Below are 24,832 nucleotides of genomic sequence, written 5' to 3' on the forward strand. Positions count from 1 at the left end.
ACCTTCATGTCGTACATCGCGAATCTCAAATTCTCTAGGATCCTTATATTGAATGTCCCATGGATCGGGAACGCTACGCTCCCATGTTTCTCTGTCAGCTTGTGCCATTGCTTTAGCCAAAGGCACGGAGCTACCCCCTTTTCCTCCATTACAATGTAAGCTGGTGTACCTTCAGGTGGCGTCTCCTCTCCTACGCTCGCTTTAACGTAAGACTCTCCCTTCATCGCACTCTTTAATGCTTTAAAGAATTTCATTTTCTCGTCTTTTATTTCACAAAATTTGTAATCAATAAGTGACTTTAATTCCCGGAATACTCTTCGCTTGCCTTTCCCCTTCCAATCGAGCCCCACGGACTGCGCCCAATCCGTGCGCGACCCTTCTCTGCAACCAACCTATCCCAGCGTGGCTCCTAGTGACGTCACACTCCCACACACTGCGGCTGACTAAGCCTCGCGGCTTGTCCTCCTTCACTCAGCTTCTCTCGTAACAACTTCTAGCATATATCGCGAGCAACCAAATAATAATAAAACAGATCTGTCGGTTTACTACAGGAAGGGTAACACAATCGCTTCAGGACCTTAGGGATTTTTCACTAGCCTCGGCAGTTATTCCATCTTTCTCGGTCCCCACTTTCGCAAGCAAATCTGACCCGCAGACTCTGCTCTCAACTTGTCAATGATCTATTCTAGTGCACTTAGAATTTGCCAAAGCCCGAAGTCGAAGTTTTCTTTCACTCCCTTAACACACGTACCGACTTGTTGACCACGCCCGGTCAACCTATTAAACCGACCAGACCACAACATAAAACAAGTGTCTCATACACTTTTCAACATACTCCGGAGTCTTTTGACCTCGCAGGGCCCGTCTCAACAACAACAACCACGTGGACCTTTTTCTGCACAAAGCGCCACATACACATGAAGTTCGACGACTTCCCTACTATCACACTCGGAGTCGCACCTCCGCTATTTTCTATGAAGTTCGACGACTTCCCTACTCTTACACTCGGAGTCGCACCTCCGCTATTCTCTAAAATCCTCGCAACCTTTTCAAACAATCTGCGGCAATAAGCTGTGCAAGCGCAAAATCCTAACTTCACTCATACCGTCACTAGTACCGCCAACGCCGATCTCACACCTCCATTCTCTCCATTCGCAAGCTCCGAGATCCCGGGAAAGTCGCGGGGGACTTAGCCCATCATCATTCTCTCAATCTGTTTTACCCAAGAAAAATCTAATTCAACACCATATACCTCTCGAGCGGGGTCCCAAAAGTCGGAACCTTTAATTCAACACCATATATGTCTCGAGTGGGGTCCCAAAAGTCGAAACCGTTTAATTCAACACCATATATCTCTCGAGTGGGGTCCCAAAGGGCGCAACCGTCCTCTGCTACCATCTACTGATAGAGCGTTCCAACCTAATAATTTACCTGTATCTGGACGCTCTTAGGTCGATGAATCTTTTGACCAAGTGGGGCACTCTTCACCCGAGAGTAATCAATTTAATCAAATCAATAATCAATAACGAACATAAGCAATACCCTGATCAACATAACACTTCACAATTAATCCAGAAAACATTTCGGCGAACCATGACCTTTCGGCCATGAATAACCACACCAGTTTATTCAAAGTTAATGAATTTATTTCCCTATATTAACAAAGCTAGCACGATATAAATGTGTCTCAACACCAATGATATATGTAAATGAACATTAATAGCTGTCCATAACGGCGAAACAGATGCAATCTATGCAGCATTTGAATAACAATGCATTCGATAATAGCAACGCAAACCACTAAAACTATAATCTGTAATGAGCTAATTGCATACATTGGTCAGCACAACAAGGTCTCAAATTGCATCGTGCATCAAATGAATCCTCATCTAACCTCAGATTAGCATCTGCATGTGGGTCTTCATGCAAAAACAATTTAGCAACATTAATTTGGAAAACTCCTAACTAGGGCTCTTATCAAAAATCAGCAGTTGGTTACCTAAAAGAAAACACAATGCAATTGTACATTTTCCTTTCATATTTACCAAGTTCAATCAGCATTCAAGGAAGTCTTCGTCTCACAGGTACCGGTTTCGATCAGCATGGGACGGGGCAAAAGGGCGGGTGGACGGGGCAATTGCCTCACAGCGGCAAGATAAAACTACTACTTCATGCAAAGGGGCAAATCAAAGTTAAAGTCTCTAGGGTGAGAATTACTTAAAGTCTCTAGAAGATAGCAAAATGACGAGGTCGGCAAGATGAGCCATAATGGCTGCAATGTCCTGCAAATGGCGGGCAACGGGCAATGTACGTAATAGCAAAAATGGCTAATGGCTGTAATGTCCGCAAAAATGGCAAAAATGGCAAAATGGCAAAATGGCAAATGGCAAATGGCTGCTTTCTCCTTGTGCACCGGGTTTAAATAAACAACAGTTCAAATCCAGTAGGGTCTTCCATTGGAGGGTTCATAGGTTGGCTTCAAATTGTCCAATCAAAAACAACAGTTCACAAGCTTCTACCTAAGCATACATTATCCTTGGAGTCGGGAATGTAAGTTGCAACATATTTTACCAATTAACTCACTTTCAGAGCTTCCATTGTCCTCACCTGCAGATTGACCTTGGAGCAAAGAAGAAGATGCCAGGCTGGCACGAAACCTTAAAGATAAGCATGTGAACCGATCTTCACTGGAAAAGTACAGCTTCAAGCAAGAATACACGTTTATTAGCACATTGGAAAAACACAAGCATCTAAACCGTGAGACAAGGCAACTAGGCCAAAGCCTCCACTAAAGTTATGCTAAGCTAAAACATTTCAAACAAGCAAATCATGGCACACGTTTACGATTATGTCGGATTAGTGCAATTCTAATACATCACGTTATATAAAGCACGCTTATAAATGTTGGCAAACTACCCTGAGGGCACATTTGTCCCCGTACAATCTTTATTAGTTCGGTTAAAGTCACACTTGATTATTGCAGCACTACGTTTATGCACTAATAAGTGTAAAACCTTCATTTCTGCGTCATCACTTGTGATCTCATTCCTCTGTTCATCAAAGCCAATTTGGAAATAAAATCACAGCAATGAAAGAAAATCAGGTTGGGTTTGTTTCTGTCAGTCTGAAGTCTTATATTTTGAGGTCTTGTGCGAAATGAAGCAGCGACCCGCAGGACAAGAGATGGTGAAACACACAATGCATTTTCAGCATGCTTTCATTTTTCACTCTACTGCTATCACTACTGGAAAAACATTATTCTTAAAATGTGATAGGAACATGATAAATAGGGAGGGCATTCTTTTGTATGTGTGCCAGGACTAAGGCGCAACAAAAAACGGTAAGTTGGCAGTCTTGTTTTAACCTTGAGGGGGAAGCGTATCTCTTTCCAAGGGAGATGCGATTTTACAGTAGTGTTTTCGCACAAAGGGTATTACCGCTCTACGAACAGGTGAGAGATTATTCTGAGACAGTCAGGCTTCAAGCTGTGCTAAAACAAGTGAAACGCCTAAGCATATTACTTTTTCCAGCCCCTGGCAGATACTGAACTACTCAGACACAGTCGGGATCGTCTCTCGGCTGACATGTTCCAGTCCATTTTACAAAGGTACAGAAAACGCTTCTGAAGTTTACTGGTAGACGTTCCGAGCTCTTCTGATGTGCGTCACTCAATAAAGGAACTCGTGGGTTATTATTTCAAGTGCATGTCCTGCGAAGCGTGAAGGAGAATGCAGATCAGACTTGTATGTGAGAGAAAAAAAAAAAAATCCTTCAATATTTTCCCCTTCCCATACTATTGTCTTTCTTTCTTTCTTTCTTTCTTTCTTTCTTTCTTTCTTTCTTTCTTTCTTTCTTTCTTTCTTTCTTTCTTTCTTTCTTTCTTTTTTTCTTTCTTTCTTTCTTTCTTTCTTTCTTTCTTTCTTTCTCTTTCCATGAAGTATTCTAATTTCAAATACCAGCAACTAAAATATTTGAGAGTCATATTTAAGGGTCAAAATGGAGAAAGATTGACGACCTTAATAGAACTTTAAAAACGTGGAAAGCCCTACGCACGATAAACCCTCAGGGAATAACCCATACAAAACCTGCAGTTCTTGTTGACTACTAGTAACTTGATTTGGATTTCAGGTTTAGGCAGTACTTGTGGGTCAGACTGGTCAGACATTGTGGAAACCACATGTGACCTACATAGCAATTATAAATGTATTGCATTTTAAAAGGCCTGTCCAAAACCATTACTAGCAAGAAAGTAATGTTTGTTAACATATTTTTTCCTGAAAACTTGTAAACATGATATGGACGTGTATTTGTAAGGGAATTTAATACCGTTAACATTATGAAGCATATATATTTTTCCTTTTGGCCAATAACTTTATAGTAATCAGTATTTTAACTCAACAGATTTCCTATGCAGCATATGCCAGCGGCAGGTATGACTTTGTAGAAATAGACGAAAATCATCAAAACTGTTAACTATTTGTCGGTCATCGAATGGTCATAAATTATATATATAAATCTTCACAGCAACAATCCTTTCAATCCAAGGATGAACAGGACACCTCTGTAGTGTAAATATTGCGATTTAATTAAGAAACGTAATAACTCCAACACGTTTTTACTGTAGCCTTGGTCACGGATGGAGTGGGTGTGTATCATACAGATTTAAATAGCCAGTGAAATAAAAAACAGACATACATCTCCATAAAATGTTAACTCAATAGTGACAGCCATCTTGGAGTGTTCAAGTCATAATAGTTTGGCACTGAATTTCTAATAATACCATTGTATAGGGGACAATATTCAATTATCACTCCACTCTTCTGGTAGTCCAAGTCAGATATTTCAGTAATGTCAATGTCTTTTACATAAAATGTGCTACATATTAAATTATTAAATTATCAACCATCAAAACTACAATAGTAATTAAATACCTCTTCTGAAAGCCCAAGTAGGCATAATTCATAATTCGGTGTTAACATTGCACACCACACATAAGTATAATATGTAAAACCCTGCAGAAATTCTCCCTGTCTAAAACCCTATGTCCAACCAACTGCTTACATATTTTGCCTTGATGAAGATTATTCCTCAGGTACTATCATCGTTACATGTAATAACCCAAAAGAAAAAACACCCACACTCACTGAAAACATAAAAAAAGGAACAAAAATAATTTCTCTGTACAGCTCACATTATAATAATCCATGTACTTATCCCAAATGTATATTCATCCCCTCACTTGAGTTCAACCCTACAGGTTCTAATGTCTCAAAATCTATTATGTATTTTGATTCCAAAATTCTTAAAATTTGTTCCCTGTTTCCTCCTCGACAACTCAATTTTACCTGGTCAATCACTACAAACATTAGTAAATTCTCATTGCCAAAATGCACTTTGTGGAAATGTCTGGCTACTGGATAGCTCCTATCATGATTTTTAACTGCTCGTCTGTGTTCCAGCACCCTCTTTTTCGCACAGTGAATCGTGCTCCCTATGTATATCTTTTCACAGGGGCATATTAGGCAGTAAACGCAATACACAGTGTTGTAGTTAAAATTGCCTTTGATGGTAAACTCTTCCTGTCTGCCTGGTATTTTCAACTTTTTACAATTGCTGCTGTTCTTGCAGGCTTTACACTTCATACAGCAATGGAATCCAAATTCTGCCACACTCTTCATACTCTTCTCATGTGTTATACAATTACGGCAAAGGTCATCCTTAAGTGATCTACTTCTCTTGCACGTTACTTGTGATCTGTCACTGATACATTTGAACAGAACTGAGTCTGTCTGCAATATGTGCCAACTCCTATTCAAAATGCTGCGCACATTGAAAGATTGGTCACTGTAGGTTGTAACAAATCTGAATGTTTCTTTCCCTTCTTCCTGATCACTGTTCACCTTATATAAGAGATCATCCCTGCTCAAGTTCCTGAAAGCCTTACTATTATGAAAGCCAATGAGGAGGACAAGTCAGTCATTGTCATGGACCTGGCTCAAAGGACACCAGTATTACCACTTTTATTCAACCTTCTCTGATGGATGTGGTATTGGCACCACCACTGCCAGCCTTCATATTTGTAAGGCCCCGACTGAGGCCTGCATCCAGCCCTACCTCACTCAAAGTACACACTGCAGAGAGGCAATTGTTAATACACACACTTACCTCCAGTTCTTTGGCATTGGCACCAGTGGTCCACTAAAAAAGTTCCCCTTTCCACTTTGTGACTTCTTTACAATTAACAAGCAGGAGAATAACATTGTGATATGCTCCATATGCCAGGTGGATGACATTGTAATATGCTCCATTTGCCACATGAGCTTTCATCAAGTTAAGCCTGGTTCACACTATGGTACTGGAGGACAAATGACCTGTATGAAAAAATATCATGCAATCAAGTGGGAGAAAAACCTTAAAACAATTGCTGCATGTGGGGAATCAGCTCCAATCATGGTGGAAGGTGAAGGTGATGAGCAAGAAGAGGGTTACAGCTTTATGCAAAGCATCCCTGTTCCCAGCAGTGCACCAGTATCACCCAGCTCAGCCACCTCAAAATGGCACAAGAGTCAGATGGAGACACCACAGCATACAGTGACTGTCCTAAGACACACATTGAGTCTACCACCTCCTAGTTCTTGGAAGTCGCCTGCTTCAGTAGCACCTGAATTGAAAAAAAATCCAGTCTACCATTACGGGCAGGATGGACACTACGAACGCAACCATCCAATGGCATGTTTGTACAATGGGAAGCTGGCTGAAATGTTAGTGCTGGACCGCCTCCCTTTTTCTTTTGTGAAAGGAGTAGGATTTTTAAAATTTGTGTTGGCAATTTGCCCAAAATGGAAGGTCCCCATTTGGACTTTTTTTGCCAGAGTGCTCCATCACGATGTGCTGCAATTGGTTGGGCAAGCTTTGCAGGAGAGTGCTGTTTGCACTTTCAGCAAAAATCAATGCCAATGCTGGGGAGCCCCCACATCCGAGAGTAGACAATTGTGATGGGGTTACGTATTCTCATAAATGGCCTCTGTAGTGTGCATGAACATGGTAAAACAGGGGCTGTCCTAGTACAACTCACCCTGTCACCATGGGTGAAAAAAATGCTCGGCCTTGAAGAACCAGAACAGAAGACTAGCATTCGGAGGTACTGAAGCACACTCAATCAATCAATCAATCAATCAAACATTTATACAGCAAGGCATATCACCCATGAGACTTTCAAAGCACTGGAGCTGTATTCTGTTGCATGGAGGAATGATCATTTGAACATCCAGGTCTTTAGTTCTCTTCTGAATCTCTGTACTGAAGGCGTGGTCCTGATGTTCAGGGGGTTGTTCCAAGCCTTGGTTGCCAGATGAGAGAAGGAGCATACTCAGCTGTTGGCTCGACATATCCTTGGAGTATCTGCGAGGGAGAGGGAGCCTGATCAGAGGTGTCTGGTCGGTAGGTGGAAGGTCAGGTGTTTGTTGATGTATGCTTGTCCTTCGTTGGACAGGGCACTGTAGGAGTGGGTCAGCATCTTGAACTGATATCTCTTCTGTATCGGGAGCCAGTGTAATTTTTAGATAGGGTGTGATGTGGGTCCTTCTGGGGAGGACGAGTTCAAGTCTTGCCTCTGAGTTCTGTATTTTTCTGGAGTCTTTTCAGGAGGTGTGCTGTGATTCCTATGTAGAGATTGTTTCTGTAGTCCAATCTGCTTTTGATGAGGGCCTGTGTGATGGTCCTTCTGGTGTCTACTGGGGTCCACCTGAAGATTTTACAGAAAATAATATATCATAAGTCCCACAGTTGTATTATCATGTTTCATTGAATTGCTTGTCAAACGCTGCAGATCCTCAGTCCAGTAAAAACTGGGGTGGAACCATGTAGTAAATTCACTTGTTAGGTGGCCATGACAAGCCTTGTGCTGAGCAATGAAGAGAGAGGTAACATTCTCTACGTAGGAATTGCCTATGTAGGGAAGGTTACCTTTCATTTCATTGCTCAGCACAAGGGTAATCAAGGCCATCTAACAATTAATTTTAATACCACACAACGGGTTTCGTGCATGTCAAAAATTGATTTTCTGGTTGGCTAGAGTATGCACCTAAGCCAGAAGGAACCCGCCAATCTAGTCAGGGCAAGATGGTTACATACCAAAGGTAACTTGTGCTCACCCTATGGTAACTTGGCACAGAGCAGTCAGGCTTTTCCCCAGAGGTCATGTGAAAAACATTTGTTCAACACACTCACATCAGTGAAAGAATAAATAGACCATAAAAAGAGACTCCACACATGGTTATATAAAAAAAGGCCTTTATATTGTATGGTATGTCATAGACCGAGATGACACAAATCATGAATACAGTGGAAGGAAAATAATCACTAATAGAAGGTACTGGTTATCCTGCATAACACAATAAGCATCAGTGATATACAACCTATCATCAGTGGATATCCTAGAGCATGTGATACAGTGATGAGGCATATGAATCATAACTTGTGCACAATTAGAAGAAATACAAGATACATGAATCATCACACTCTCACTATAAAAATACCAACAATATTCCAACATGAGTGCCGTAACCCCTGTACTCCTAATAGTGGAGTTACGGTAATGTTTCAGGAGTAGGCCACAGGAGCCCTAGCATGCATACAACAGAAAGTGCAGTAACTATTCCTTCGCAATACTTCAGGACTCACAAAACTGTGGGGAGGGTGTCCAGCCTCCATTGAGGACTTCCCCTGAGGTATATGCTGACAGGGTGTGGGGCACAACTGCCTACTGTAGCTTTGATATCTTGTAGGGTCCCCAGTGTGACTCTACAATGGGGCAGCTGCCTGCAACCTCTTAAGGGTCTGTGCAATGGTAATTAAAGTGGCCAAGGGCAGTTGTGATTGGGTGGTTGGGACTGCCCGGATCTGAAATAGTGAAGGCAGAGAAGAAGTGGGGGCACTACTGTTAGAGGACTTACGGCGCGGTCCACTCTGCAGACATCCTGGTAGTCAGGCGCTAGAAGACACAGTTTCGGGGTCAGGGAAACTCACAGAGGTGATCCCACACCTTGCTTCGGGTCTGTGTTCCTCCACAGATTGAATCTCCTCCTGACAATGTGCCCAGTAAAGAGGGGGTAGAGGTGCACCAGCTCGTGGTTCACAACAGGCGCAAGCTGCCTCCTCCTATCTCCCCAGGTGGGACTGCACCCAAGGGGGTGAAGTGCGGTCTCCCTTGTGGTTCCCTTGTGGGTGCAGGATGACTCCCTCGGTCTCTGCTGGTGGTGCTATGCCTACTGGGGTGGAGTGCAACCTCCTTCCTACTTTCGGCTCCCTCTTACCTTAGGGGAAGGCCAGCGCTGGGTACAGCAAGGTCTTGAGCGTTGGCAGGCTAGGATTCGGGGCTCCCGGCTTCTGACCTCAGACTTCCTGGTTGTAGGCAATGCCCCTTTCTCACCTCCTAGAGTGAGGTGCTTGGGGGAATATCGTGAAGTAGTAAGCGCACATGGTATTGCTCTGGGCTGCCCAGCCTATTTTGCGGTGGCTTGAGTGGCTAATTTGAATGTGTGAGGGCAGGACACAGGCTATACAAGTATAAAGTGCAAATGATCTCTGCCTCTCCCAGCCCAGGAAGACCATCAGAATGAAGATGAATGCAGATGCAACCATGTTACACCTAACCCTCCCTGATTGATTGCTGTCTGGAAAGTATACACAAAGTGGAGCTGTCACTCTGCCCCAGACGTGGATTGGAGTCAGGCTGCAAAGCACTCGAGTTATAAGCACAGAGCAATTCCCACTTTCTAAAAGTGGTATTTCTAAAATAGTCATGTAAAATCCACCCACACCAGTAAGCAGGATTTCTCATTACCATTCCAAAAATAAGGGTATTGCCAATGCAAACTTTATGCGGAAAGCACCACTTACAGTAGTGAAAAATGAAATGGGCTGTTTGTCACTATGAGTAGATGTAACCAGAGGACTATACGTACTACCTTTTACATACACAGCACCCTGCTCATAGGGCTATTATGGGCCTACCTTAGAGGTGACCTAGGTCTAGTAAAAAGGGGGTTTAGGCTGGGCAAGTAGTTTGACTTGCACAGTCATTGCAACTGTAAACTGTGCATGCAGGCACTGCAGTGGCAGGCCTCAGATAATTTTGAAAGGGTACTTCTGTGGGTGGCGCAGCAACCGCTGCAGGCCCACTAGTAGCATTACATTTACAGACCCTGGGTACATGGTATACCACTTTACAAAGGACTTACATGTAAATTGAATACGCTAATGAGCTGTAAGCCAATTATGCCAATTTTAAAGGAGAAAGGGCGTGCACTTTAGCACTGATTAGCAATGTTAAAGTACCCAGAGTCCTAAAGCGAACAAAAAGAGGGTCAGAAAAATAGGAGGAGAAAAGCAAAAGATTTGGGGATAACCCTGCAGAAAGGACAATTTCCAACACAGCACTTACATGGTTCCACCCCTGGTCTCAACTGGACTGAAGTGCAGAGGTGTTTGATACCTTACTCTGCATCCATTCCTTCCAGAGCATGTTATCTTTCATACTATTGCTCAGAGGCTTGACATGGCCAGATTTCTTACTGTATTTAACCAACTTTGAAAATATGCAAGGACAATTCCTGATTTATAGGGTCCTCATATATTATAGGCAACTTATTCAACAACTCACTGACTTGACAACTCTAGTTGTTTCTTAGCATTTATCAGAAATCTCAGCCTTAAAACGACCAAGGGATGGAACAAGTGTTGGCTGCTGCTTTGTGAGGGCACTGTTCCACAAACTCGTATTCTACTGGAAAATAAACCAGCACTTCAATGAAAGATGATTATATGACTTTTGGACTTATTATAATCCATTTTCAGTGTGCTTTGGTACTTCCAAATACTGTTCACACTATCCACCTGACAACAGACATATGAACCAACAGACATATGAACCAGTTGTCATATGTTTCACTGCACAGTGGATCTCTCTTGTGGGGGTTAGGCAACAGCTATTTAAAGTCTTAATTCTGAAGAAGGTTTTAAGGGCATTTAGCGGCATGCAACAGTAGCCATATTCACCATGGTGAAATCCCATGCAGCTGCAAACATCTGGGAAGAATTTAACAGCAAGGTGTTTGAATAGCTGCGATCCACAGGTCCTACAATTATATTTTTTCCCAAGGACAATGGCAGTAATATATTAAAGGCCATGGCATGTGGTGGCTATTTCAGGCCCCTGTGTTGCATCAACCTGATTGTGCGGAACCTTCTTACAAAAGAAGATATAGTAGCAACATACTGACCATCAGCAGAATAATCTGCAACCGTCAGCCATTCTTTTAAAGCATGGAAGGAGTTGAGGATCATTCAGTGTACTAATAGAGTACCAGTTAAAAAACTAATATCGAGGTACCAACACATTGGCTCTCGGCCTATTACATGTTGCAGCATTTGTTTGCCGACAAAAGAGACGTGCATGAGTTAGTTGAGAGCATAATCCTTCGCTTGGCTATTAATCTACGGTTACAAAGAGACATTGTGTCCTCCAAAGAGTACATGCATGCACACTTGATCAATAGCACAAAAAAATGTTGGCCACTTTCAATACATTTTTCAGAAAGGGGATGTTTCACTACACAAGACGTATACTGTTGAGCAAGTGAGAGACGTGGAAGAGGAGTAGCTGAAAGTTAGAGGCCAGGGCAGACGTTTTGGTGTGTAGCCTTCAACCTCCAGAGGGGGCAGTGCTGATGTCTCACAGCAGCCTTCACCAGTAACATGAACACCAGACACAACAGTAACAGAAGAATGAGACCCAACAAGTAAAGTACAGAGTTTAAATTACCTTTATGCTCAAACTTCTTGCATATGAAAATACACTACCCTCTCAGGTGACAGAGTAACATATGTGCAGAGTAGGCTGTGGGTAGAAACTGGTTTCTCTGTACATACTTCTCTTCCTACTGATGAATGTCCAAGGTAGAGTATAACATGGAGTATCCTCTCTGTTTAGAACTGTGTGTTGGACAACATGTGCTCAGATTTCATTGTGGACACTTACCTCTGTTTTGAAAGCCTTCCTATGGCAATACCCATACATAATGGAGTGTGCACAATAGCTGATAGCAATGTATATTAAAGAATAAATATGCCCTTCCCTCTGTGCCACTTGCATCACACTTCCCTGTATTATAACATGCAACACCACACTGTTACATCACAAGTTGCAACTGCATAGCAAAATTATTTGCTTTTCCAATGCCAAGTGTCAATAGGATAAAAGATGTGCATGGCACCATCAATAGTATATGTGGTAGCATATTCACAGTCTCTGAACATGAACTGAATGTTTTACAGAATATTGCAATAGTATAAACACTTAAAAGTGTATAATAAGTATTAAAACAACTAATTAAAAGTAACTTTAAATGTTTTTATTACAAAAAAACAATTTAATAACCACGCACAACTACAACTACTTTAACAAGCTGTATAAACAACTATCACACAAAAGAAATAAGCAACTTTAAAAAACATAACATTTTTTCTGACACTCATGAACAGCTCCTAACCATAACCCACACCCCTTTTCACTTTCTTTGCCTACTGGACTTTGATCTTGCTAGTTTTTCTTTTGCAATCTTTAACAACCTTAGCCATCCACAGAGTCATTAATTCATGCTTTGTAATGGCGGGCTAACTGGCAATAAAATCTCAACACTTTGTTGCTGCTTATTATGTAAGCAGATAATTACTTCTTCCGAGACAAAATTTGGTTTCCTTTTAAAAAAAATACAAAATAGTGATACTGCAGTATATTTTCTAAACAGTTCTACATTTTTTACCCACTATCACAAATTTATATCTAATGCACAGGTAGTATGTTATTTCATTCTGCTAACAAAATCCACATCCTCACCCAGTGTACTTTTTTATCAGAAACAAACTATGACATGCCATCAAACCTCATGTCATAAAAGTTTATAAGTTAACACATTCCTCTTAAACACCTTTGTAGTACTCACCACAGCTTTACATTGGAGAAATAGCAATATCACCACTCAAATACTTCATAGGGCTAAAGTATATGTACAATGAGTTTCATAACAAGAGCACACCTTGTTTTAAAACATCCTTTGTTTTATGAAATGCTCACATCTCTCTGCATTTCAATCTGTGGCGGTCATTCTGACTGCGGCGGGCGGCGGTCGCCGCCCGCCATGCGGTTACCGCCGAATGACCGCACCGCGGTCAAAAGACCGCGGCAGTCATTCCAACTTTCCCGCTGGGCCGGCGGGCGACCCCCGAAAGGCCGTCTGCCGGCCCAGCGGGAAAGCCCCTGCAACGAGGAAGCCGGCTCGGAATGGAGCCGGCGGAGTTGCAGGGGTGCGACGGGTGCAGTGGCACCCGTCGCGATTTTCACTGTCTGCAAAGCAGAGAGTGAAAATCTTTGTGGGGCCCTGTTAGGGGGCCCCACGGCACCCGTTCCCGCCATCCTGGTTCTGGCGGTGGACACCGCCAGAAACAGGCTGGCGGGAAGGGGGTCGGAATCCCCATGGCGGTGCTGCAAGCAGCGCCGCCATGGCGGTTTCCCTGGGCCAGGGGAAAACCGGCGGGAAAACCGCCGGTTCCCCTTTTCTGACCGCGGCTTTACCGCCGCGGTCAGAATAGCCCAGGAAGCACCGCCAGCCTGTTGGCGGTGCTTCCGCCGCCCTCCGCCATGGCGGTCATGGACCGCCAGGGTCAGAATTACCCCCTGTATCTCTCAAAACCTTTATTAACACATCTACACCTTTCTAAACTCTCTATTAACATAGTGTAGAAGTGTGCCAACATTCAAACAATTACTGACACTTCAAATAAAGTTTTTGAAATGTGGTTCTAAATACTTGAACTTGTAGTTCTTTCTTAAATGCAAATGACCACATCAGTTTCTTGCAACATCAGATAAATTATCCTCACAGCATTTCTTCAACAATCTAATAAGATTTTTTGCTATTGGTTTACCATGGGCCTTTTTTCCTGCTTCTCCCTACGCAATCTCTTAAAACTCTTGTGGGATTATAAAACACAGGCCCAGTAATTTTCCATGCAGGTCTTGTGAGAGGCTCATAAGATCAAAAAACCCCATTACAATTAACCATCAACTTATCATAGTACTTATCTCTTAAACAGTTTATCTCAAAAACAAGCACAAGAATATGCATTAAAACTACAGTAATGGAGTTTAAGGAGAACTCATCTACTCCTTTTTACTCTTCGCAATCCAGCAAGAGTTCAGTGGGGTCATAAAAATTAGTTATAAACAATATACATCTTTAACACCCTGTCTGTGGAACAGCAGACCTAACTATAAATGTCTAGTAGTGAATATATATATATATATATATATATATATATATATATATATATATATATGTATACACATATATATATATATAGAGAGAGAGACAGCAATTATAGTTAAAAGTAATAAATTTGCACCTGTTTCACCAATCTTTCCAGACATATTTCCCTTTTACATTTGCAAAGGATGCAAGGTTTTGTGACATTTCTTCAAGGGAACTAAAAGAAAAATATGTGTCACAACATAGGTTTTGACCCCAATGCATTTTGCAAAAATGTTTGTATTGGACGTAGCGGCAAAACAGCTGAAGGGATTGTAATGAAATCCCACAGCAATGTACATTAGACTATGTAGATGATTCTTTTTGCTATTGCAAGTAATGTTATGAGGTGGGTATGAAGTTATAAGGGACAGAAACTTGGTGACATCTGTGGAGCCCAATACCACTAAAAGTAACAAGCTAGCCCAAAAAATAAACTGGACTGCATATGTAAAGTTTCAAATTCACTACATGAACAACTGAAAGATCCATTTATGGTCACACGCTAATGGAAACCAATAAACAAATACAATACACCTCAGTCTATGTAGGTTTTCTTTGCATGGTCTCTTGCTTACACCATAAAACAAGCCAAATCAAAAAACAACTTCCTTGTGCACTCCTGTGCAGCAAAATGGAAAAGTGACCTAGCAGTGAGCTACACAAAACTACTGTATGAAGGACATGATAATTGCCCATTAGGAAGAAATAATAATCACCATTTTTATACCACCAATAATTAGCTTTCATTCACTTTGGGCTTCATATGCAACACATTCATACTGAAAATAGCAAGGAAACTAGACTGTGGGGGTCATTACAACATTGGCGGGCGGCTTCCGCCGCCCGCCAAGCTGTAACCGATGTGCGGCTGCCAATGCGGCCGCACTCCCGCGGTGCCCATTACAACATCCCCGCTGGGCCGGTGGGCGCAAACCTAGTTTACGCCCGCCGGCCCAGCGGGGATGCGAACGCAACATAGTAGCCGGCTCCTAATGGAGCCGGCGGTGTTGCGGCCGTGCGACGGGTGCAGTTGCACCCGTTGCGCTTTTCACTGTCTGCTATGCAGACAGTAAAAAGCTGCACGGGGCCCTGTTAGGGGGCCCCAGGACTCCCCTTACCGCCAGCCTCTTCCTGGCGGTGCAAACCGCCAGAAACAGGCTGGCGGTAGGGAAGTCATAATCCCAAGGGCAGGGCTGCTTGCAGCCCTGCCCTGGCGGATTATCACCGCCGGGGCTAAAACGGCGGGAAACCGCCGGCCCTGGCGGTGCGACCGTGGCGCTACCGCCGCGGTCGAAATACGGGTCTCCGTACCGCCAGCCTGTTGGCGGGACGGACGCCACTTTAGCCCTGGCGGTCTCAGACTGCCAGGGTCGTAATGACCCCCTGTATTTGTAAGGTTTCAGAATTACTACATGAACAACTAAGTGACACATTAATATTCACATGATTATGTAAACCAAAAAACAAATATATCTAAAAATACAATAAATAAATAAAAAAATCAAATTAAATCGATTGCCAGTCTGTAGCAAGAGTTAGGATTACTACAGATGGAAATTCCTCAGATTTTCACTCCCTCATAACATGCCACCCATTTGATAAATCGTCACAAAAGTATCCAGACCTATAGTATTTTCTACATTTTGTGATGATGTAATTTTTGTGGTGAATTGTTAAGAGGGTGCAAAAATAAAAGTGGGGTCCCCAAGGCATGACTCTAGTCCTTGACGAAACTCAAAAAAGGGTAAACAGATTAACATCAAATTTGGCAGGATTATACATTACAGTGAACAGATTATTCTTTTTTGATACTATAGGTAAGTAGGGTAAGTATTTTTAAGTTATAAGGCGTTTAAAAAAAATGACATTTGTTACTTCAGTACTTTTGTGGAACTAAATTTTTATAGACTATTGTCCTTGATGTAACTCAAAAATGGGTAAATCCCTTCAGTGTATTTTCCTCCACTCCACAAAATTCCAGTACATGCTATGCCACTTTACTAGACTCTCCTCCACTCTATCCTAGTACACTGTACTGTCCAAATTCTGTCTTCACTCTGTGCCCGCACACTCTATAGTACAGCACTGTACTCCACTCCACAACAGTCTCCACTTTGCTTTATATGATATCACTCCAACTGATAACAGTCTTCTCAACTCAATGCGATGCCACTTCAGTGTTATGCCACTACACTCAATGCTAATCCACTTTACCCTACTCTACTCTATGCTGCTCCACTGTACACAACTCCACTTTACGCTATTCCACTCCATACCACAACACTTTTCTAAACTCCACTGTATGATATCCCACTGTATGCTATTCCAGTGTATGTCACTCCATTTTATAGGCAATTCACTCTACAACACTACAGTGTATTTCATTCAACCTTTCTCTACTCAGCTGTATGGCATTCTCCTCCACTCTATATAACTCCACTCCAAAACATCTATCCCACCTGATGACACTCTACAACACTCTACTACACTCTATCCCCATGCACTCCACTGTCCAACTCAATACTCCACTTTGTGCCAATACACTCCATTGTACAACACTCAATTTCACAATCCAACACTTTTCTATACTCCAAGACAATGCACTCCTCTCTACTGTACAAGACTCAATCCCTATTTATGACAGTTTACTACTCACACTACACAACTACACTACACTCCTTGGAACTGTCCTATATGACATACAATTTACTCTATTATACTTTATTCCACGCTACATTATGCCTCTCCACTCAACTCTACTGTACTGTATAAAACCTTATCTGAGTCTTTGCTACTGTACAAAAATCCACTGTTCACATCTCCACTGTTGATGCACTATTGTACTCTAATGCAACTCCACTCTATCTATGTCAGTCCATTCTACCACGCTGTACAATGCTGTACCATACACCACTTCACTCTCCAAAGCTCAACAAGACTACATGCTACTCTACTCTTCTGTAGACCTAACACTGTACAACATGCACAACATGCCACAACAATCTACTGCACTCCATACCGCTATAATCTAGGACATGCCGCTCCGCTCAATGACACTTTACTCCGCTCTATGCCAACCCACTCCAACGTACACCTCTCCAGTATATTACATCCAACTATATTTTATGCTACTCTTTGCCACTGTGCCATAAGCTGCTCTATGCCTCTCCACTGTCTGACATTTCACTCCACTGTATGCAACTCGACTCTACAGCATTGCCCTGCACTCTATGTGACTCTATGAAACTCTACTCCTCTCTATGTCATCCACTCTACACCCCTGAACTACACTCCATGACACTCAACAACACACCACTCCACTCCCCTCTACAATGACATGCCACGCCACTCTATGATACTCTCCTTCACTGTTCTCTAAAACATTCTACTCCAGTCTATGACAGTCTATGACATCCTAGTCTACTGTATGACACTCCAGTCCACTGTTCAACTCTCCGTTCCAGTCTGTGATACTTGACTCCCCCTTACAAGATATCATGTCAATACACCTTGTAACACTATACTACACTGCATAATTCACCACTCCAATGTGCTCTGCTTCACTCTATACCACTCTACAATCATCTACTCCACGTCAATCGACTTTACTACACTTTCCTCCATTATACTCTACATAACACATACAACAACACTACACTGAACAACAATGGACTCTCTGATTTGAAACAGGCATTTATGATACAATTAAAAAATGTGAAGTTCAATGAAAAAATGAAAGGTTAAAGCTTAGTTATAGTTGAGATTTTTTCCCTATACAAAAAAACTAAACTAAAGAAGCTTTACAAATTCTAAAGTTATAGGTTTAGCTTTCATTTGCAACTTATCCAGCACCTTCAAATTATTATATGTATCCCAGAGCGAGCCCTGCAGTTTTGCAGTAAAAAAAAACAAATAAACAAAATGGCGGTCACTATTATTTAGTATACATGTGGGGAACGGAGTGTCACTATGGCTCCATGCCCCAGCCCATTTAGAGCTGTGGGAACCTTATTGCCCAGGGCTGAGTATATTTAAGGGGAGGGGGTGTGTGACCTCCTCCCTAAGTCTTTTTTGTTCCTGGGGATCCCATCGCCTGGTGCTCAATCTATTTATTAAGGGGAAGGGAGGGGTATGTGCTGCTCCCATCCCGAGTCGTTTTCGACCCCAGGGACCCCATCCCTGGGGCTCAGTTCAATTTCAAAAGGGGAGGAGGCCTCACCGCCTTCCTCCTCAAGCCTTAAAACGGCCCTGTGGACTCCCTTCTTCTAGACTCTCACTTCAAGAAAAGGGACGCACCTCCATTAGCCTTTAATGGCACTGGGGACCCAATCTCCTGGGACTGGCTAACTTGCTGTGTCCCGGGGAGCCCGACCTGTATGTACTATTGTGAGCAGGGAAATGTGTTTGCTCCCATTTGGGGGGAACATTTTCAAAATTTCAGGCAAAATGGGAGCAAATACTAAGGGCCTGATTGCGTGTTCCTTGTAATATTCGAAACCATATGTAAACTTCTATTCATGTATAGTTTGGAACTGTGAGCTTGAAGATATTTAGCACATTCTAAAATTATAAGAAGCATTAAATAACTCAACCTTCATGACATGTTGGCAGGCCAAACCTGACAAAAGTTAATAGTGGAAAACATAAAGGTGGTCATTACAACCCTGGCGGACGGTGTTAAAGGCCGGCGGACATTTTTTGGGAATTACGACCGTGGCGGAAACCGCCAACAAAGACAGCCACTTTAACACTCAGACCACCACGGCGGTACAAACCTACAGCTCGGCGGTCACCGGCAACAGACAGGCGGAGGACAATATACCGCCCACACTATTTTGACAGGCCAATCCGCCACCTTTTCCGGGGTGGATTCACCGCAAATAAAAACATGGCGGAAACAGGAATTTCGAAGGAAAAACGCTCACCTCTACACACTCCACGAGGAAGGAGGACACCATGGAGCCGGAACTCCATATTCTCCCTGCGATAGTCTTCCTGCTCCTGTACCAGGAGCACCAACGCCGGCGGCGAAGACCACGGTGAGTACTGCACCTACGACACGAGGGGGAGGCAAAAAACAGGGACACACACACGCAAAACCCCCACCCTCACCCACTACAACACACAAACCAATGCTTATCTAAACATTACAGTTACACACCCCAACCCCCCCGAAGAATGCAAAGACATACGGAAATGAGTGTAACCATTGTAATATATCAAAATTCAGCAAGCAAAAATATACATATATACACTATTAACAAAATATACACCAAGATTAGTAGTCCAGGTATTGCACCATTTATAGTCTGTGGAACACTGGGCCCAAAATGCATGGGCGAGGCCCACACACAATACCAGATCAAAACAGAGAGAACACTGCAGGGGCATCAGATAGAAATACAACAAGCACCTCAGGGGGAAAGGAAGGAGGGGCACCTCAGTCGGATGAGTGTACGACACCAGATCCACGAGGGGCTGCCATGCCCATTGATGTATCCTGGGGAGTGAAAAGCCACAGTCTCTCAAGTCTCTACAGTGGGTGGGTTGCCCACTGCTGCATCCTGGGGAGTGCAAAGCCACAGTCTCCCCAGTCTCTACAGTGGGTGGTTTGCCCACTGCTGCATCCTGGGGAGTGCAAAGCCACAGTCTCACAAGTCTCTACAGTGGGTGGTTTGCCCACTGCTGCATCCTGGGGAGTGCAAAGCTACAGTCTCTCAAGTAGATGACAGTTTCCACTGGTTCTGGAGGGGGCTTGGTGCCCAGAGTGCTTCATCCTGCCAAGGACAGACGTAGTGGATGCATGTCTCCACTGGTTCTGGAGGGGGCTTGGTGCCCAGAGTGCTTCATCCTGCCAAGGACAGACGTAGTGGATGCATGTCTCCACTGGTTCTGGAGGGGACTGGTGCCCAGAGTGCATCACTCACCCCGTGACGGTCCCTGTTGCGTCAGTGCCCCTGCCGCTCATGGCCTAGCGGTGCTTGAGTTGGCGGTCCTTGACCTGTTCAGCGGTGCTTGCCCTGTTCAGCGGTGCTTGCCCTGTTCAGCGGTGCTTGACTTGGCGGTCCTTGCCCTGTTCAGCGGTGCTTGACTTAGCGGTGCTTGCCCTGTTCAGCGGTGCTTGCCCTGTTCAGCGGTGCTTGACTTGGCGGTCCTTGCCCTGTTCAGCGGTGCTTGCCCTGTTCAGCGGTGCTTGACTTGGCGGTCCTTGCCCTGTTCAGCGGTGCTTGCCCTGTTCAGCGGTGCTTGACTTGGCGGTCCTTGCCCTGTTCAGCGGTGCTTGACTTGGTGGTCCTTGCCCTGTTCAGCGGTGCTTGCCCTGTTCAGTAGTGCTTGACTTGGCGGTCCTTGCCCTGTTCAGCGGGGCTTGACTTGGCGGTCCTTGCCCTGTTCAGTGGTGCTTGCCCTGTTCAGCGGTGCTTGACTTGGCGGTCCTTGCCCTGTTCAGCAGTGCTTGACTTGGCAGTACTTGCCCTGTTCAGCGGTGCTTGCCCTGTTCAGCGGTGCTTGACTTGGCGGTCCTTGCCCTGTTCAGCGGTGCTTGACTTGGCAGTCCTTGCCCTGTTCAGCGGTGCTTGACTTGGCGATCCTTCACTGCCCAGCTGGGCTGGCGGTGGTCTCCTGGTCAGCGATGATGGGGCTGGCGGTGACCTCCTGGGCAGCGACGATGGGGCTGGCGGGGCCCTCCTGGCCAGCGGGGATGATGGCGATCTTCTCCGCCGTGCTGCTCCTCCCAGTCTTGCCAGGTTTCTTCTGGCCCTTCCCCACCTTGGGAGGAGTCACAGCTGAGTCCACACTCCCACTGGGAGCGGCTTGGGTGGCTGGAGTCTTCCTCCTCTCCCGCCGGGCACTGGCCAACTTCTGGTGCTTCACAGGGGGGGGGGGACTGGCTGTGCTGTGGCTCTGTGACACACTGGCTGTCCTGGTGGCCGGTGCACTCCACATACCTGTGACAACAGGCACCACTGGTCCCGGAGATTTTGTGGCTGAGGTGCTAGTTCAGGACCTATGAGTTGGACGGGGGGTGGTGGGAAATAGGTTAAGGGTGGACAGGAAAAGTTGTTTGGACACACTGGGACGGGTAGCTGGAGGGGGTTTGGGAGTGGAAGAAGAGGTGGTGGTTGTAGGAGGTGTAAGTTTTGTGGCTTTGGGTGCAGGTGCATGCGCTGGAGGCTGTTGTGAGGTGGATGTATGTTGGGTGGGTGTGTGCCTGCGTTTGTGTATCTTCGGAGGGGGCGTCACAGACACACTGGGAGAGGACACAGGGGACGTGTGAAGGGTACTGGGGGTGGTGACTGCACGTGAGCGGGGTGTGCTGGTGGGTGTGCTGGTGCGGGACGTAGTGGCTGTAGAGGTAGTGCATGCAGGTGTGAGTGTAGACGAGACTGGGAGGGAGGAGGGAGACGAGGAGGAGGGGGACACAGTGGAGGCAGTGGATGTTGGTGTGTCTGTATGTGTGTGATGCTTGCGTGAGTGCCTGTGGGATGTGTGGTGCTTATGTTTGCCTGAGCTTCCCTTGTGTGGTGAGGTGTGTGCAGGCTGGTCTGATGGTGTGCTTGGGATTGGCAGATGTACAGGGGATTGGGTCTGGGTGGAGGAAGTTGGAGAGGGGAGGCTAGACACAGGGACAATGGCTGCCATCAGTGCTGAGGGCAGAGTTTGAAAGTTTCGGTGAAGGGCAGTCTGACCAGAACGAATTCCCTCCAGGAATGCATTGGTTTGTTGCAACTCCCTTTCTACACCCTGGATGGCATTCCAAATGGTAGACTGCCAAACAGTGAGGGACCTGAGGAGGTCAATGGCCTCCTCACTGAGGGCAGCAGGGGTGACAGGGGCAGGGGCTGAGGTGCCTGGGGCGAAGGTGATGCCCACCCTCTTGGGTGAGCGGGCACGGGGAGAAGGCTGAGGGGCTGCTGGGAGGGCGGTGCTGGTAGGGGCGGTGGCGGCTGTACCTCTAGAAGTGGGGGGCACAGATGTTGCCGCCACCACAAGGGAGCTCCCATCGGAGGATGAGTCTGTGTCGCTGGTTTCAGCTCCTGTCACCGCCGTGGTGCTCCCCTCGCCCTCAGTCCAACTGGTGTATTCAGAGTCTGTAGTGTGGCTCTCCATGGCCATGTGGGATGCAGCTCTCTCGTGCTCCGGTGTCACTGCTCCTCCGCCTGATGATGCTAATGCACACAAGAACAGGGAGACGGCAAAAAAGGGGGGGGGAACAGAAGAATGACATGTTGAGTGCATGGCTCACCGCTACCGTTGGCGGACACAACAGACACAGAAGCCCCCTGTAGTACATTGCGCTGTTGGGCTCTACGGTGCAATTCCTGGGAAATGGCCTACAAGGCTATGGATGACATATGCACACATAGATGACACAGGGGCATGAATAGCTGTACTTGGCACTCTACAGAGGTGGTGTGGGGGGCCACAGGGCCATGCCTTACTCGCCCTGGCCTAGGGAAACCCACAGCCCTCCTCCCCCACCCAGACCCCTCCACTGCGCGCAAAGTCAGCTGAATGAGAGTGTACTCACCCCCTTGTGTCTGCTGTGATGCCCTCAAGCGCCCATCCAACTCCAGGTAGGCCACCGCCAGGATCCTGAACATCAGGGGGGTCATGGTTCGACGGGCACCCCTCCCACGTTGGGAGGCCATCCCCAGCTGAGCCTCCGCCATCTTCTTGCTCCCACGGCGAATGTCCTCCCATCTTTTCCGGCAGCGGGTGCTCCGTCTGTGGTGGACCCCCAGGGTCCGGACGTCCTTGGCGATGGCACGCCAAATATTCTTCTTCTGGTGGGCGCTGACCTACATGAAATGTACAGGGGAAGAAGAGAAGTCATTACCAGCTGTGCCGTCAAAGTGAGTGGCCCCCATCCCTACCCTTGCCATGTGGCACATGCACCCACCGTCTCTCCTGCATGCAGAACTCTGCCCCCTTCCTTCTTACAACCAGCCCTCTCCCCACAGGCATAGCCCATACAACATGCTCCCGGTGTACTTAGCTGTTGGTCTGGAAGACCGTAGAGTAGCGTTTACTGGGGGAGGACCCCATCGACGAGCTTCTCCAACTCCTCCGATGTGAAGGCAGGGGCCCTTTCCCCAGACGCACAAGCCATTGTCTCTTCCAGACCGAGGTCACAGCAGCACTTGCAGTGTAGGTCCTCTCCTGTCGAAGATCAGGTATTGAGTGATTCAACAGATAGAAAATGGCGGTCACGTCCGCAGCAGTCACATCCGCGGCAGTGCGTACCATCACACCGGCGTACATCGTCATTGGCTCCTGGGACCCATAGGGTCCAATGTTAACCAATGCAGCATTGCGCCGCGGTCTTCGATCGCCTACAGCAACGGTGTACACTGCCAGCGCAGTTATCTCACATCCCATTGTCCCACTTTACAGGTCAGGCAGCCGCCATTTCAGGGGCCCACATGGCCTAATTACCAACTGCGTCACACATACCTAGGCCTACTCTCAACACACATACAGGCCACATTTTGTGTATGAATTGTGTTCTGTGTAGACTGTGGGTACATACCTCTAAGTTATTTGACTCTGTGCTCGCTGTTGTCCTTCATAGGCACTGTCAGCTGGGACATGTGAGGAGATGGCGGAATCCTCCGGTGTACCGACCACTGGTGGACCTGTCGACAATGGAGGAAAGAAATGTGATTATCACCTACAGGTTTGACCTTGCCACAATCCAGGAACTGTGTACCCAGTTGGAGCCTGACCTGATGTCAGCAATCCGCCATCCCACAGGAATCCCTCCTCAAGTGCAGGTGCCATCATTGCTCCATTTCCTTGCAAGTGGGTCTTTTCAAACAACTGTGGCCATGGCATCAGGGATGTCCCAGCCTATGTTTTCCAACTTATTGTCCAGAGTGTTGTCTGCCCTGCTGAAACACATGCGGAGCTACATCGTTTTCCCTCAGGTGGTGGATTTGCCTACAGTGAAAGGTGACTTCTATGCCCTTGGACATATCCCCAACATCATAGGTGCCATTGATGGGACCCCTGTGGCTTTGGTCACCCCCACAGGAGTGAACAGGTGTACAGGAACCGGAAGAGTTATCATTCCATGAATGTACAGATGGTATGTTTGGCAGACCAGTAATCTCCCATGTGAATGCCATGTTCCCTGGCTCAGTGCATGACGCCTACATCATGCGGAATAGCAGCATCCCTTATGTGATGGGTCAACTCCAGAGGCACCGTGTGTGGCTATTAGGTGACTCTGGTTACCCCAACCTGTCATGGCTACTGACCCCAGTGAGGAATCCCAGGACAAGGGCAGAGGAACGCTACAATGAGGCACATGGGCGAACTAGGAGGGTGATCGAGCAGACATTCGGTCTCCTGAAGGCCAGGTTCAGGTGCCTCCATATGATAGGTGGATCCCTATTCTACTCACCAAAGAAGGTGTGCCAGATCATTGTGCCTGCTGTATGCTTCACAACTTGGCTTTG

Source organism: Pleurodeles waltl, chromosome 3_1 (genome assembly GCF_031143425.1).
Source record: "Pleurodeles waltl isolate 20211129_DDA chromosome 3_1, aPleWal1.hap1.20221129, whole genome shotgun sequence".
NCBI lineage: Eukaryota > Metazoa > Chordata > Amphibia > Caudata > Salamandridae > Pleurodeles > Pleurodeles waltl.